The 12,888-nt window shown below is 36.7% G+C and overlaps 1 protein-coding gene across 2 annotated transcripts in view; it reads left to right on the forward strand.

Moving 5' to 3' along the window:
* LOC107754269 (exostosin-1b) overlaps positions 1 to 12,888 on the forward strand; it is a 91,852-nt gene that overhangs the window by 44,401 nt on the left and 34,563 nt on the right. Inside the window, exon 1 of one of the 2 annotated variants that reach the window (XM_016570652.1) lies at positions 9,559 to 9,576. The exons of the other annotated variant lie outside the window; for it this stretch is intronic. The gene's annotated coding sequence lies outside the window, so the exon portion shown is untranslated. Of the gene's footprint in view, positions 1 to 9,558; positions 9,577 to 12,888 lie in introns of those variants that run through there. 2 annotated transcript variants of the gene reach the window in all.

Genomic DNA, 12,888 nt, shown 5'->3' on the forward strand with positions numbered 1-12,888 from the left:
CCGCATTTTATATACAGTATAATTACCCAAGGATATAACTGCGAGAGAGAGTATTGAAATATATCACACGTGCTGTGTGAGCTACTGAAATGAGCCGCACTGTGAAACAGCCAATCAGAGCAGAGCTCAACATTATTATTCATGACCCTTCCAAATAAGGTAAAAACAGACCATTTCATTCTAGGGACAAATCCTAGGGTTGTAAATGGACATGTAAAACCGTTTCTGGAGATTGTTTGCCCTTAACTAAGCCACATACCTTCTATGTAGATATCAGAGAACAATTTAAAATATTGTATCAATGCATTCTATGGCACCTTTAATACACATTAGCTGAGTTTAATGTCCGTGGATCAGGTTGTGATGAGAGTAAAGCATACTACTGTTTAAAAAAATGTTCTTTTCATAATGTGTTTCACATACCATTTTAATAAAAAATAGTCAGGAATGTGAAGTGCATACTGTGCAGGAAGCAGTGAACTATTCTTCCATTCCAAACACAGCTGATGTTAAAGTGTCAGTCTTTTATGGACCTTTTTCATTTAGTTAAGAGCTCCTAAATCAAAGGTGTCAGGCTGTATTTGTGCCTGCACCAAACCGGTGAAAGGTCTTGCAGACTGCAGGTTTAAACTCGGGTTTACTCTAGGCTATTTGCAGTTGAGTTTGGAATGTGCTGTCAGTCTTATTACTCTAAGTTAGCCCACTGCTTTTGCCCTCTGGGGCTTAAATTGATCCCTGCGACTCAGATATTTGGGTTTGCAGTGTGCAGCCCAGAAGCATAAATATGTTATAGACTGACAAAAGAACAAGCTCTCACATATGAAACTGACAGTCTAATGCATATTGCACACAAAATAGCACACACTAGTTGAAATTGCCGGTCCCAATCAGATTTTGAAGAAAGTTGTCGAAAGTTTCCCAACTTGGTTTTGCACACTAGTTTTGCAGTGCAAGCTAGTGAACCACATTCTTCCATTTTGATTTCTTTGGAAGTTGCCTGTAAAATAATCATTATTTAAATTCTGATCATTCCCCCCCCCCCCCCCTTACTAATGTACTTACTGTTTTTCTTTAGTTATTAATTTTTCAAGCAATAAATCTATTCATCTCTGTCCCTAAACCGCATTTAAACACAAAGCTCTAATGCTCGTACTGTAATGACAGCAGACCTTGTCAGCCGCTCCAGCAACGGTCGCAACTATCAGCAAAACTATCGGCATGGAATTTTGCTGATAGTTCCAGCAATCAACTATCTGTGCCAATTAATCTGTTAAATCAATCAATCGGTCGACCTCTACTTAAAATGTTTAGATTTTTAGTTTTTAGATGATATAGTTTTGTATTTCGGTACCAACCATTTAGACGTACCGTTTATCGCTCGCAACATGAAAATACCAAAATCAGTCAGACCTTAATTTACTTTCAGCATTTAAAGTGTCATTTTATATTTTAGAGGATTTTTATGTAGAAAAAAATGTACAAAATTGTAATAAGTGTGTCCTTAATCTCTTCATGTCTAATGTAGAGAGAGATGTATTTACCATGAGAAGTGACCAAACAGAACAACACATGGTCTCATTCACTCACCATGGTGTCTCTTACATTCACTGACTCATCTCCCTCGGTTCCTCCTGTTTCAGTGAGTCTTTTTTTCATTCTCACTTTCTGTCATCCTCCCTAGTTCTCTTCTCTTCCATCTTTGTTCTTCGCCATCTTTAAAAATAAGTTCAATCTGGCTTACACCTAGTGTTGTTTTTGGCGGCCTGTTTTAATTTTAGTTTTAGTCTAGTCTTTGTGTGAAACTGTCATTTTAGTTTTTATTAGTTTTAGTCACGTTCATACTCTTTTTAGTCTAGTCTAGTTTTAGTCGACGAAAACTGTTTTTTACCAATTATCCAAATAATGTTTAATCCTAGAAAGCTATTATTATCAGAGGACACGTGAGCATAACGGTTAGCAGATCAGTGAATGAGAGAGCAGCGTTACCAGAGTTGCCCATTTACCACATCTTGTTACAGCACAGTAGGGCTATTGCAGACAGAAACAATACTGTACTACATCGATGTTTCCGGTCAACTTGATTTCTGAGTGGACTTTGCTGTTCCGATGAGCATGAACGGTATACGAGTGGAGCTGAGCAGAGCACACACACACATAGAGCGGGATAATATGGAGAGCGTCACACCACGTGAAAGTGAATCCTGAGCGGTGAACTAATTACAACATTTATTTTACCAACCAAACATGTTAGAAGTACACACACATAAATTTAAATAAAGACGAACCCCGGCTGGCCGGCCATCGGTCCCTTTCTCTGTGTCAGACTTAACTATGTTTTTTGTCGTCTTCTAAATAATGCCTCGAGTGGGGCTTGAGGAAGTGACGTCACCTGCGTTTGCGCAGTGCGACCTGATGCAGCCCCTGAAGGGAGACACAGGAAACAGAAATACTGCAAAATAATAATAATAACGCGACTAAACGAGACGAAATAACGTTATAACATTTCGTTTCGTCTCGTTTTGGTCAACGAAAATTAAGAGACATTTTAGCATAGTTTTTATTTTGTAAACCACATTTAGTCTCGTTTTTATTCGTCAACGATATTGCATTATACATTTAATTATAGTCATCGTCACATGACCAGCATTTTCGTCTCGTTTTCGTCACGTGATAAAGGTTCGTTGACGACGATATTTAGTCATAATTTTCGTTGACGAAAGCAACACTACTTACACCCACACTCTTGCTTTCCCGTCTGTCTCACTCTCTCTCTCTGTCCATGCATTCATTGCTGTCGGCTCTATATTTTAGGAGATTTCTTTGCCTGGTCCTTGAGGGGTGTTAGTGGTGGATTTACAAATGGGGGGAGGGGTGTCTCTCCTCGGTTAAACCCTAGGCCACTGTGGCCAGTCGTGCCTGTCTAATGAGGATGTTTCCCTGTATCCCCGAAGCCTGTCTGTCCTATTGTGGATTTGGTTAGATGGAGACACTCACAAACCTACAAACAACAGTTTTGGACCAAACTTTCCCAAGTAATTATTGAAGTTAACATTAAGTAATAAAGCACAAAGAAGCAAATTAAGAGCAGTACGTGGTGTCATCATTATTTGAACAGTGTGATAAATTGAGAAATTATTCCCCTGAAATTTCCATTTCTGCCTTTTATTACAGAAATCTGTTTTTCATTTGTGTAATGCATTATTAGGACCTAGAATGCTAGAAGTCAAAATGAAAGCTAAATTGATTATTATGCATGTTCCTGGTTATATTATGGACAATTCATGAGTGGCAGTTATTTCATACAGGTAATCGACTTAAATTAGAGATTTTTGGTTGTAGAAATTCTATATCCATATTGTTGCATATGAATATTTAATTGTACATATATTTTACCTATATTTAATCTTTAAAAACATTAATAACACTGTTAATTGGGATCTTGGCTTTTAGTGTTTTGTGTAATTTGTGTAATAGTGTAATTTGTTTAGACAAAAGGGTATTGGATTGTTTATCACCCATGACATGAAAAGATCATCATTGCAAAGAGATAATGCTAGTTATTCAAAAAAACGTTTATAGGACAAATGAATTACCATTGGAACACGTTTCAGTCAAAGATGTCACTTTACATTTTAGTAAAATGGGTTGCAACTGCATTTCCTTTCAATTTTAACTGCTCGTTGCGTCACAGAGTTCATAAAATCTGAATAAAAAAAAAAATTATTTGAAATTGGGCCTCTATTTTTGACTTGCCATTAATGTTCTCTCTCTTTCTCTTTCTCTCTCTCCCCTGCATGTCCTTCTCCTTGTTGCGGTTCATCGACAAAGGTAAGAAAGTTTATCATTCATCAACCTGCTTGTTTATTTGCCTTTGTTTATGCTTTCAGTTTTGGCAACATTCATGCATAGTTTTCTGTGATACAAACATACACAGTTCATTAGAGCTAGTTGAGTGAATTAAATGGGCTGAGGAGGAGAGGAGGTCGTGAGAACAGTCCGACAGCCTCTCCCGAACATGCCTCGACTATCAATGTGACCGTCACACACATTTAAACAAACCCACCAGGCCACTTCTGCCACAACATAATGTCACGCCTTTTAAGACTTTCTTATTCACACCCCGCACATAAAGACCACATTTATCCAAGAAGGAAGAGATGATGTTCCTCAAGATGAAACGAGAAAGAGAAGAAGAGTGAGTCACGTCTCTAATAAAATGTGGCCACAGTGTGGCTGACTCTATAATGGATTCCCTGTTCACTGATAAACCATTTCTTGGGATGTTTAAAGCTTGACTAATAAATAATGCAGGCTATTATTATAGCTTTTCTTTGTGTTTGCTCATTTTGCAGCAGGTTTAAACTGATCTCTTTGGAAAGCTCATGTGGATTAAGTTGAAGGATTTAGGCTCTTATGATGTAGAGCAAAAATTCAAGGCACATGCAAATGCATACTGTATACTTTTACAATTACTTAAAGATGCAGCTCACCCAAACATGAAAATTTGTTGATTTACTCACTATTATGCCGTTCCAAACCCATATGTCTTTATTTCTTCAGTGGAACACAGAAGGAGATGATTTGAGTAATGTTCACTCTGCTCTTTATACAAAAAAGTGGAAAGGGGGGCCATTCTTAAAAAGGAGAGATAAACAGTCCATATGACGCATTCACCAAATTCCATGCCTTCCTAAGCAATTTGATAGCTTAATGTGAGCAACACTCTGTATATTTTTTTGTATAAGTTGTAAATAAAACAAAAATTATTTGATTTTTTTTTACTAGAAAATAAAATTTAATTTTTTTTCTACTTCAAAATGTTATGTCAACATGTTAAATGCCATTTCTTTGTAATTATTTGTGAAATCCAGCAATTTCTGAGTGAAAATTGTTTCAAAGTAAATTCTTTTTTTTTCCAGTGTGAATTCTGAAACATTCCTCTGTAAATTTCTTATTTTGTGTTTCACAGAAGCAAGTCAGTCATACAGGTTGTGAGGTTGATTAAATAATGACAGAAGTTTCATTTTGGGGTGAACTATCCCTTTAAGACATGCGAAAGTGCATTTGCGGCAGGTGAATTTCATCATCTCCTGTGAACTGTGAAGTGCTGAGTATGTCGAATATGTGGGTTAATAATCATTCCCTCAGTGCGTATCCATAAAAGTAGCACTGCCAGCTGTATGGTTGGAAAAAAAATTAAAGTTTTGATCTCTGTGAGGTCCTCCCTCACCCTTTGCTCTACCTTTTTTCCTTTCTAAGGCTTATACTCTGGCTCTCTCTCCCTCTGAGCCAGAGACAGTGAAAGCAAGAGGCAACGGATGTTTATTCCTTTCTGCTTTTATTTCTGCTGCTGTATGGAATGACAGGCTGTTTAGTGGCTGGCTGAAATAAGTGTTTCTATCTGTCTCACTCTTCCGCCCTTGGGACTTCTGTGGCTCTATCGTTTTCTCCCAGGTTTGCTAAACTGATCACACAATTATAGTAAAGACACACACGTCATGTCATGGCAGCTCAAACTCAAACGCATATTTGGACACTGATGCAATAGTCCAAATGGTCTCATAACTTGAGGGTTTCACACTATTGCTTTTGGTGTGAACCTGAGTCCATTTGCCCTCAAAGTTTGGTCCATGCACTGTTGTCGACAACGTGACTTGCACATTCTGACTAGCCCGTAACTTAATTCAAGTTTACTTGTGTATTTATTTTAGGGCTGTCAATCGATTAAAATTTTTAATCTGATTAATCATCCCTTTTCTGTGATTAATCGCGATTATTCACATGCTTCATGAAATTAAGCATAGACCATTTATCTTGTTTCAAATGTTTATTTTGTCATCATTTGCTATATCCAGCAAAGTAAACCAAAAGATTGAAGGGTGATTCTCAAACATCTGTATTTTCTGCAAGCTTTTTTCAAGATAAATTTAGATGACTTTCCAAAAAAAGACACTTAGAAACTCCAATAGGACACCAAAGAACCAAATGATATAAAGGAGCCCATATAAGCACATATGAAAGAAAAAAAAAACTGAATTTTATAGTATGTGTACAGTGCAACAGCAAAGAGCTTTTTTACATTTTAGAGAAGCTTCTGAGCACATCTTGGGTCCTGGCCTGGCTTAACCTCCTTTAACTGTGGCCCACAGTAAAAAGAAAAAGGAAAGAAATCTCTCCCGAGTTGATATCGCTAATGGTTTGATTAGTTTAAAATGCAGGCAGAAGGATTTTTTTTTGGCTTCTTTCAGCCCTTTAATCATATGAAGTGTGTAGACATGCTGAACGCCAACCATGCTGTCACATGCACCCTCACGGCCCTCTCCCCACCTGACTGCTCCTTCATTTTTCCTCGGGAAGATTTATAGTGGCTTGGATGTTGGAGACAGGCCATTACCATGAGCTCTTAGAACTCATCATTCAAGCAAAGAGGCGAACGCAGCGCCCTATACCTGCCTGCCTTCCTGAGCATTCTAAGATCATGTAGCAGTGAAACTAATGCTGTTGTGTTATTTTGAACTAGTTTTTTTTTTGTTATTTTAAAGTTGAAGAGAACTTTATTTATATATTTATGTAAATGTTTTTATATAAATGTTTTTTTAAATATAAACAACATTTTAACACATTTACAGAATTTGATATTACTGATACTGGTGTATCAACAAGTCATCTGCCCATTATCGTGACCACCAACCCCCATCAAGTCTTCAGTCTCAGTGGTAGGACTTAGTTGAAGGATTTCCCTCAAACCAGTCACATTTAAAGAAAGGCTTGTCTTTTGAACAAGGCCTTCTTTCAAAGAAAGTGACTTCCAGACCGAGAGCTGTCAGGTTGATTAAATATCACTACTGTGCATTCCCTGACCTCTGAAGCATCCACGCTTCACGGAGATGCAGTCCGGCTCTGTCAGATCCGCTGACATTTTATCTGCTTTGGTTGGAACTCTGTCTTTGCCCAATCACAGCGGTGCTTTTTGTTTCTTCTCCAATCAACATGAGTGGTTCCATCGTTACAGGCCACCGAGCAGGATAAAGCTATTGCGCACCCTGTTCCTCTGGCAGTGTGACATTTAGAAAGTCTGTTTGTGTTTATCTGTCACAATCTGGCCATTTCCACTGTCTGTCAGCTAAGGTTGGACGAATCTTCCTCGGCCGACAAATGCTGTGGCATTTCTGAGAAGTTAAAGAATATCATGACCTGAATGTTGGAGATTTATATCTGAGCTCCTGACTAATGTTGTGCTAAAGAGCATTACTAATTGCCTCTGCCTGGTTTCATTCTTGGCTGCTTTGAAGTTTCACTCATATTCTTAAAGGCATGAAGCATGCACTTTATTTTAACACAGTGACTTGAAGGTTGTTTACAGTTTAGTTCACTAATTAGCATATTAACTTTCCCTATTATCATTTTTCCTCTTGCACATTAGTTCTAATTTTAGTCGCAAGCTGCTGTTTTAAATGAATGATGTGTGTCTGAAGCTCGGCTCACATGCATCGTATGAAAAACTGCATGTTGCATTGGTTATGCATTTATATGCATATGCATTATGCATTTAAAATATATATATATATATATATATATATATATATATATATATTAGGCAATTTTATAAAATATGTAATATATACGCTGCGAAACATGTAATTATATATACAATTTATTAGTGAATAACAATACAAAAGCTATAGAAAATGTGTGTAAGTCATGTGCCAAAAAAGTATGTACTTTGAAAAATGAAACAAATCAGTATTTGCCCTAAAAGCTTGTATGGATGCATATACTTAATGGATGCATACTTTGGGGTGCCATCTAGGAACCATGCACACTATATAGGACGGAAAACGTTAGTATTTGATCTGTATCATGGTTGATTGAGTTGTAAATGCAGAACCAGCCCTTCTGTTTAATGAAGAGAATGTAGATCAACCAATGTAAACCATTTCTCTGAAATAGCTCAAAAGTTCATCTCATACATTTTCAGTTGGAAAGCATATACTGTATAGACAGAGGACAACACAAGAGTTACAAATTCTGACAATGGACTTTCTTATTTTTTATTTTCATCTTTGTGCCCATATTTCGTTTTCCTTATCTATATCACAATGACATTGTAATGTGTTTTTTTGTTTGTTTTTTGGTCAGACCACTAGTAAAAGTGTAACTGGGAATTCTATCCAGTCTCTTTCAATCAATATCCCACATACAGTAATGTGTAAATTTGTACTTTTGAAATGGATCTATGGCATACAGAAGCATATGGCATACTGTTCAAACTTTAATACAGTAACTGTCATCCAAACTGTTGCCATAGTTTACATCAGGTAATACTAACAAAGTGCACTGTTATACTGACAACATGACTAAGCATTTTGACTATCTTCTTTGTGAACTATGACCCAAGGACTTTTCATTCTGATGGCACTGATATGTTCATTGACATAAATACTTACTTTTGAGAGATTAACTAAATATTTTGGGTAAGTTACAGGCTTTTGCAGGTAATCTATTGTGTCGTGCTGTTTGTATGAATTGGTTTGAGAAATGCACATACTTCTTTGCAAATATTAAGGATGATTTGAGAAATGCACCAAAGCGACTGAGAAAAACTCAGTCTCTTTCAATCAATATCCCACATACAGTAATGTGTAAATTTGTACTTTTGAAATGGATCTATGGCATACAGAAGCATATGGCATACTGTTCAAACTTTAATACAGTAACTGTCATCCAAACTGTTGCCATAGTTTACATCAGGTAATACTAACAGAGTGCACTGTTATATTGACAACATGACTAAGCATTTTGACTATCTTTTTTGTGAACAATGACACAAGGACCTTTCATTCTGATGGCACTGATATGTTCATTGACATAAATACTTACTTTTGAGAGATGAACTAAAGATTTTGGGCAAGCTTCAGGCTTTTGCAGGTAATCCATTGTGTGGTGCTGTTTGTACGAATTGTTTTGAGAAATGCACATACTTCTTTGACCAGTGTTCATCTACTGTTCGGTGTGATTATTAACGAAAACAGTTTTGTTGATGAAATTAAAACCCTTTTTATTTGATGAAACGATTTATTAAATATTTTCCTCAATTTGTGATTTATGTAAAAAGACATTTTTATTTATTTATGTAAAAAGAGACACTATAATCTAGCAATTAAACGAAGTCGAGGCTTTCAGAGGTTTTTACATCCATGCTGATGAAGTGCAAAGTTGAATTTTAGTATGAGATCATTTGAGCTTTGCACTATCACTCACTTCCTGTTCACCCTAAGCCTTTAGTCTGAAACCTCTTAATTTTGTCATAAATGTGTCCTCATAGGCAATCTGTCTAAGTAGGAGTCATATTCAAAGTAATTAGTAGAGCTAATTATCTGGAGAGTCAGAGTAGGATGCTAGAGTACAGCCTGCTGATTTATGTATGTGTCTTTTTGTCTTAAGCTCTGAGTCAGCATGATTTTATTGTTTTAGTCGATAGAGATGAAAGCAAATAAAATGGTTTAAGAAGGTGAAAGTGCATCCAAGTTTTCCCCAGATCGCCTGGGGTCCGGTTCCAGGCCCCTAGACATGCAGGTACTTAAGTGTTCATTACTCATATGATTTGAGAAATGCACCAAAGCGACTGAGAAAAACTGTAATATGGGAATGGGGTGCATATTAAGCCAAAGCTAAGCTGTATTTCGCATGTAGCTATCACAGGTAATTACCTCTCTTAAAATAGCTTTTTACACTATATTTTATCACATATGGCAAGGGTTCAGAAAATCCCTTTGAAGTGGTCAGGGTTGGATCAGTAGGATAACCCTGGTTTCGCTTCTGGAAGATTCCACAGAGTCCTCCCTGCTTGCTAAATGACTGCACCGTGACACCTGAGGTGTCAACGAGAACGGCATTGGTGACGAATGTGAGCTCAGCCGCACTCTTTCATGTCACCGCATCAGGGCGACGGTGCTTTATTGTTGTGTGGATGGAGTTATCCCATGAGCACTTTCTCAAGAATGACCATTTTAGATATGGGCTTGGACACATGAGACATTGAACATCATACAAACTCAATAAAAATGAGCTGTACAATGCAAGCCGAATAAAGCGGTGAATAATTCACTGACATCTACTGAAGTTGGCCTCTAGTTCAGCGGCTATTTGCTCTATTTGTCAACCACCTTAGGTATGTATGTCAGCATAGCAGCCCTTAGGGACGTTCACACTAGGGCTGCACAATTAATCGAATTTCTAATCGCGATTACAATTATGGATGCCACAATTACGTAATCGTTCAAAGCGGCAATTAATCGTTCAAAGTCCACTTATGTTATTCTGCATGCTTAAGATGCATTTTTTTCTTTCTACATGTTATCGTAAGGGTTTTTCCCATTATTTTAATTTTAGGTTTAGTATAACATTAGGCTATAATACAATTCAAATTTTTACTTTTTTATAATTTAAAGAAGAAAAATATGTAATATATACGCTGCGAAACATGTAATTATATATACAATTTATTAGTGAATAACAATACAAAAGCTATAGAAAATGTGTGTAAGTCATGTGCCAAAAAAGTATGTACTTTGAAAAATGAAACAAATCAGTATTTGCCCTAAAAGCTTGTATGGATGCATATACTTAATGGATGCATACTTTGGGGTGCCATCTAGGAACCATGCACACTATATAGGACGGAAAACGTTAGTATTTGATCTGTATCATGGTTGATTGAGTTGTAAATGCAGAACCAGCCCTTCTGTTTAAAATACTGATGCATGAAACACATTTGGCGGATCACAGTCATACCATAAAATGAATCACTTCCTTTGAGAACCTTTTCATCATTCTTTTGTATGCCTTAGGATCTAATGTCTGCCAGTTACATAGTCATTGTTTTGAATGATAATTTATTGTCTAAACTTGAGAGGAATGACTCACGACAATTATGATTTTTGTCATAATCGTGCAGCCCTAGTTCACACTGACGAAGCGAACTAAAGCCATTCATTTTCAGTGTGAGTTTGCGATTTGAAGCGCCAGAGCCTGTATGACTGACTGACTTCTGAGAAACCCAAAAGAAGACATTTTGAAGAATATCCGAGTGTTGTTTTTGTCCATACAGTGAAAGTCAATAGGATCTGAAACAACATTGGACCTCATTGACTTTCACAGAACAGACAAAAACACTGTTTAAAGGGGTCATATGATGCAATTTCAAGTTTTCCTTTCTCTTTGAAGTGTTACAAGCTGTTCGTGAATAGATAAGATCCCTAAAGTTGCAAAGACTAAAGTCTCAAACCCAAAGAGATATTCTTTAAAAGTTTAGCCCTCCTAAAACGCCTCGTTTAAACACGCCCCCACATGTCTACTTCACTGTGTAGGAAGATTTGCATAACACCGTCCAAATGTTCACGCAAAGAAAGAAGGCGTAACTTTGATTCTCGCTGTAGTATGTGCCATCTAGGAACCATGCACACTATATAGGACGGAAAACGTTAGTATTTGATCTGTATCATGGTTGATTGAGTTGTAAATGCAGAACCAGCCCTTCTGTTTAAAATACTGATGCATGAAACACATTTGGCGGATCACAGTCATACCATAAAATGAATCACTTCCTTTGAGAACCTTTTCATCATTCTTTTGTATGCCTTAGGATCTAATGTCTGCCAGTTACATAGTCATTGTTTTGAATGATAATTTATTGTCTAAACTTGAGAGGAATGACTCAAGTAGATGTTGAATAAGTGTCTGGAAAGTCTCTTATGTCTGACTAGTCATTGTTAGTGAACCGCAGCGTTTTAAAAAGGCTGCAAAAACTAACCTTGACCGTTCAAATGGCAGATTATATAAAAGGCTTAATTATTAAAAACTTAATTATAAAAGATTGACCTTTTTCAGTTGTTCTCAAATCTGTAAAGAATGTGTCACATGTGTTTTTGTTTGTCTATAGAGTAGTTAAGGGCTAGTCTGTATTGTCTTTCATTCTAATTGTCTCGTGATATGTTAATTAATGTCATAGTCAATTTGCAGTACTCATCTGACTCGGCTGTGATTACTTTATTGTAATTACAACAGTGGGTCACTTACAGTTTTTCTCAGTCGCTTTGGTGCATTTCTCAAATCAGAAATGAAATTCTCAAAACGACTTGTACAACCTCCACATCATCTAATCACTTGTACACATCATAAAAGCAGTTTCTCATTCTTTTGAACAAGATCCTGTCAGAGCCGAGACAATGCACGTGCTGGCTTTTAAATAGCTGCTGTGGAATAAGAGAGCTTTGATTTGCTTTTCAAATAATTTGTTACATTCCCTTACATATGGTCTTACATCATTGATTTTTTAAGTTTTTATTCCGGTTCATGTGCAATATGTTGTGTTTTACGGGGTAGCAAGGCTTCTAGGTGTTTGGCATCACGCTGTCATGTTGACTGACACGTTCTCATGGGTTTAAATTGAAGGCTTGTTCACATCAAGTGTGGTGTTACAAAGCCAAAATTCACATTAAAGTATTAAATACTGCTTCATTTCAGAGTGAAATTTTTCAGTTTGGTTTCCTGGGCTGTATAGAGGTGCATTGTGTCGTTTTAACATCTTGTTGCAGGAAATTTCATGCTCTGTGTGAATAGGCCTGTAAGACGCCGCTCCCATTTAATTGATAGGTTTAGTTCATGTTGATTTTCTTTTTACTGTTGCTAATAACTCACCACGCAGAGAGGATGATTCATTTCCTGTCATCTAATTATTCTGGCCTTACCATAGCTGCAAATAAAAGTGCCATTTCATCTTGATAGTGCAGTTTTATGGGTTTTACATTTTTATTAATTTATTTTTGTCATATTGGTTGGGTGGTGCATATAATAATAATAATAATAATTATTATTATTATTATTATA

The sequence above is a fragment of the Sinocyclocheilus rhinocerous genome, unplaced genomic scaffold (genome assembly GCF_001515625.1).
Source record: "Sinocyclocheilus rhinocerous isolate Xijiao unplaced genomic scaffold, SAMN03320098_v1.1 scaffold262, whole genome shotgun sequence".
Taxonomy (NCBI): Eukaryota; Metazoa; Chordata; class Actinopteri; order Cypriniformes; family Cyprinidae; genus Sinocyclocheilus; species Sinocyclocheilus rhinocerous.